The 5,015-nt window shown below is 50.5% G+C and overlaps 1 pseudogene; it reads right to left on the bottom strand.

Moving 5' to 3' along the window:
• Positions 1-1,121: 1,121 nt before the first annotated feature.
• The window catches only part of LOC101564230, a 12,145-nt pseudogene continuing 8,251 nt past the window's right edge, over positions 1,122-5,015 (bottom strand).

Genomic DNA, 5,015 nt, shown 5'->3' with positions numbered 1-5,015 from the left:
ATGGGCAGCTGGAGCCTTGGGCTCCAAAGCTAAATAGGCAGGAGAAAAATAACCTTGAGCAAAGACAGGAGCCAAGTAAGGTCCAAAACAAACAAAGAAACACTTCACAGAGCAGAAAGGAGAAGCTGGGAGTCAGGGAGTAACCGTAAGCCTGGGGTGAGTTGAGGTCTGAGGAGCCTGGGGAAGGCAAGCTGACCCCTCAGGGCTCACGCCTGGTAAAGCAGCCTGTCTGTGAGCAGCGCCTGAGGGCTATACAGTGCCAGACATGGGCCAGAGCCCCTTAGCTCCAAAGGAGCAGGCAGAGTCCGTGCCATGCTGGGCACAGCTGCCCACTGTGAACTCCACCCTGCTCCGCAGAGCCCTATCCTGACCTGGCCCCACGTTGTGGGCCACAAGGAGACCAAGGGAAGCCCCACGCCCCTCCAGATGCCCTGGTCACTCAAACACTCCTGAACATCTTTTTCTACAGTGTCATTGTCAACTAGGCTTTGTACTTTGTTTGTTTGTTTTTAATTTAAAGAAAAAATTTATTGAAGATAAATTGAAAAACAATTCCTAAAAGACTGACTTTTCTAGAAATCTGTAGCCACACAATGCATTGCATCTATTATGTTAAACATGCATTAAATGCAAATACAAAAACCATGAAACAATACACCATCCTTCAACAACCTGAGCAAAGGTAAATGTCTAAGGAACAGCACGGATGATGTGTAAAGGAAGGGCTCTTTAAAGAGCACAAATGGATGTGTGTGTTCATTTATATGCACTGAGTTGGACCTTTGGCATGAGGAATCAGAGCATTTTGTCATACAGCATTAACACGTATTATAAAAGTGTGTAGTATCAAAGGAATAGAACCACCAGCATTCAAAAGCAGCTTTGTCTACTAGGCAATAAAACACTCCACTATGTCTCTGTTGTCCATCACTGAATACACTGGTAGCGACTTTGAAATGGAAAAAGAAAAAAGGAGCTGTAACCCCTTTTATTTTCTGTTTAAAATCAAACAAAACAAACAACTCTGTTATACATTAACATCTTCAAGGCACATCATTTGTACAAGAGAAAGACTAGAACAAAAACATGTCAACAGAGATCCAAACACCAGTGAGTGCGCCTCACACTGCTTTCCGATGGTACTCAGGAGGGGCCTCTTCATAATCACTGGCACTAAACAAAGTTGCCCAATTCCTCGCCAGATACTTGAGGAAATCATGAAGGTAATTCAGTAATAAAGCAAGGCTCTTCTCATCCAGGGGTGTACAGGCCAACATGGCTCCAGTTCGTACAAATACTCTCAGCAGATGTGGTGCTCCACACAACTGGGACGTGGGTGCATCAGGGTGATCAGCAAGGATCTCAGCAGACTGTGGTCTCTGAGGTGTGCAGAGGAGCTGAGTGCCCGGCATCACGCTGAAGTATTCTTTTATCCCTGCTACAACCTCATGAGCAGCGTACTCCTTATTATGTGTTTTCTTGAGATTTTTATGATTTGCATAGTCCTCTAGAATGGAGTCCACATGCTTCTTGGTGGGAAGATAAAAGAGCTGCTTCTGTCTGGTAACTGGGTCCCAGTCACCAACAAGCCACGGGTGTAGCTCTTCAGGGATCTCTACTTGAACTCCAACTCTGTTCCTACGTGCTTCTTCATTTTCAACAGCAGGATCAGCCCGGCCCTCTTCTTCTGAGGCGGCCGAGGTGTCTCACTGGTACTGCCACCATCTCCATTACCAGGCTTTTTTGTTTGTGCTTTTTAGTCTCCACTTGGACATTTTTCTGTTGCAGACTGGACGCCTTCTTGCCTGCAGCGGCCCCTCTCACCTTCCCTCTGCATATGGCTGACTGGCCTTCCGAAGTTCCCGCTGTCTGTGCAGATCGGCATCCACACACCTGAGCACTCTGCTTCCTGGAACCCGCTCATCCCAGTTTTATTCCAGCCACTGTAGTGTACAAAGTATTTTACTTGTTTGCCCTTTATGGCAACCTTTACACTTTGCTTCATAAAGAAGAGGGCTGTGAAAGCACAGTACTCGTTCTCCCTCCTGGCACCTGGGCTTCGGGTCCTGCTCGGGCACCATTTATAAGCGATTCACTGCCTCCTTCATCCACCGCCCCCAACTCTAGGTTGTGCATTTTTTCTCCCATCCTCCTAATCCAGATAAATGACTATATTCATCTCAAGAAAATTACAGGTGTTGGTTCTGCACATTCACAGGTGCGCAGTTCGAGGAGGCCCCATGTCTAGGATTTAACCCATTTCCGTACTGCTCGAAGCAAGACTTCAACCCACTGTTCCAGATCCCCAAGCAAAACCATCTGACCTTTCTTTTTCTTTCTTTTTTTTTTCTGTATTTCGTACAGGATCTACAGTGTCTCACTACGCAGATCAGACTCATAGTGATTCTCCTGTTTTCAGCCTCCCAAGAGCTGGGATTACAGGCGTGTGCCACCATGCCCAGGCTCAATCTCTGTTTCAGAGCACCCCAGGGGTGGGGTGGGTTTCTTCCATCGGAAGAAACCAGCATCTGTTTAGGCTGGAGACAGAAGTCTACTACTCTCCAAAAGATGTTGGGGCCCGGCACAGCGCCGCATGCTTGTAATCTCAATGCTCAGGCGGCTAAGGCAGGAGGATCTCCAGTTCGAGGCCAGCCTGAGCCACATAGTGAGCTCAAAGCCAGGGGTAGCTGCATAATGAGGCCCTGTCTCAAAAAAGAAAAAAAAAGGCATTGGAGAATGGAGAGAATATTGGCGTCTCAAAGAAAGACCAGATCAGAGAAATGAGACCAGGGAATTTTCTTTCTAAATGGGGCAAGCAAGTTAGAAGGTGTCAGGATTCTTTCCATGCTATGCTCCAGGGTCGCAACAGGCCTGGCGCAGCAGCTTGGAAACCCTACTTGCTCTCCAGCTGGAGCTGCCTGTCCCCAGCCACACGGAGGTGCAGTGGGCAACCGCCCTGTCTCAACTCCACTCAGACCCTCCACTTCCGCTTGGGCAGAAATTGCTCATTCTCTGCCAAACACCACTGTGTGAGGGCTGCATCCCTAATGACCAAGATGCTGAGACCCTGCCCCTCTGGCCCTGGGTCACCTTGGCTGAGAGAGAGAACACTGGCACTGCCTTCTTCACCACTCTCGGAACTGCCACCCCAAGCCTCCTGAGTGGGCTGGGAGAGGACAGGCCCACCAGGGTCATCAGACTCAGCCTCCAGGGCCAATCTGCTCCGGATTTCACTCTCACATATTCTAGAGCCTGGCTCTAAAGTACGAAACTGAAACTTAGCTGTCAATTTGGCTTCCAACACCTGCGACTAAATAAGCAGATCCTAAAGATGCGTTGGATTTGTGAGACAATCTGCCTATGTCCCCTCAGCCCAGGGGTGGTGACTGGCAAGGTCTCAGCACAGCCCACCCGGGGTACCAACTCCAACACAAAGCCGCCTTCCTGGGCTGTGTGCCACGCCGCGCCCTCCACAGACACCGCCCACAGCCTTACGCAGAAGACATTTCCTTCTCCGTGTTAGGGAATTCACGCCAAGCGCATGTCCCTCACAATGTTAGAACACAGGTCTTGGGGGGCTTTTCTGATTCGTGTTTTATTGAGCATTTCCTTGTCCAACTGGGGAAATAAGTCTTAAATGCCAGCAATTCAGAGATCATGGAATCCCCAGACCCTCCAACGCACCCAGGGCAGCCTCAGCACCAGACAGTGCCTGAGTCACCTGGAGACCTCGAAGGAGAATCAGAGATGCCTGCACTGCCCTTTCAGGCTCGGGAGAAGGGGCTGAGCACATTTTCTCCTTTTGCTAAAGAGTAGTTAACTTGTGCTATGAAGTGTTTCTAAGCAGAGGAAGTTAGGGTTCCTACAAGCATGTGAGGAAGAGAAATGCTAATTAGCTTGATTATCATAATCATCTCAGCACATGTATTTCTCAAAGACCTTGTTGTTCACCTTGGATTTTTACACTAAATAAAAAACAACACAAAATCCATTCCCCATAGTAGCTGTGTAAAGAAGAATTTAAGGGCTGGGGATATAGCTCAGCACAGCAGTGGGCTGGCAAATGCAAGGTCCTGAGTTTGAGTCCCAGTACAAAAAAGAAAGAACGAACCGAAAAGAATTTAAGAGCTCCATACGCTCCCTGACCCCATCACTGTAGACAGTGGCCAAGCACTTACTCAGATCCCACCCACAAGGGCTCCTCTCTCCAGATCAATAACTTTCTTCTGTCCTTATTTTTAGGAGCATGCTGTTTCTATTGTAGCTGGTTGCTACTCATAAAATATAATACAGAGGGCTGAATTCCAGTCCTGAGACTTAATGAAACTCTCTTAAAATACTGTTATTTAACTTATACTTTCTACATATAAGATGTGAATTACGTGAGTTTTTTAAAGAAAACACAAGGCAAGAACCAGAGACTCAGTGTGGAGGTCGTTACCCAGACTTCGGGCCCTTCCCCGGCAGTGTAGCCCATGAGAACCACCCAGGCCTGGGCACCATGCGCGGCAGCCGATCCTGCCTCTACCGAAGAAGCCGGCGGGGAGCCCCAGGGCAGCTAGGCCCGAGCCCAGATCCGGGGGCGGGACGCGAACTCCGGCCACAGCCCACACTGCGGCCCAGGCCGGGAAGCTCCAGGCCGCACTGCCCAGCTGGGCGCAGGCAGCTCCGACCTCCACCACACTTCTGCTGCGGCTCTCTCTGGGGACCCTCGGCGGGACGCGGAGCCCCGGGAGCCCTTTCCTTGCCTTAAAAAACCAAAGGCTGCAACTGCTCTGGTCTCGGCGTGCGTCCTCCCTCCGCCCTCGGGTCTCAGGGCGCTCCTAGCGCTCCCTCCTGGCCGGGATCGGCCGGTGCAGCCTGGTTGCCGCCCTGCACGCGCCCAGACCGCCTGCAATCCAGGTATTGCGAGCCTGGTCGGGCCAGGACTCTGCAGACGCTCCCCAAGCGGCTCTGGGGCGGGACCGCGCCAGCTCACGCCGCCGGCCTTGAGCCCGTGAGCTCCGGCTCCAGTT

This window comes from Octodon degus, unplaced genomic scaffold (assembly GCF_000260255.1).
Source record: "Octodon degus isolate 3935 unplaced genomic scaffold, OctDeg1.0 scaffold00105, whole genome shotgun sequence".
NCBI classification, from domain to species: domain Eukaryota; kingdom Metazoa; phylum Chordata; class Mammalia; order Rodentia; family Octodontidae; genus Octodon; species Octodon degus.
This window is presented reverse-complemented; position numbering and strand designations above follow the sequence as displayed.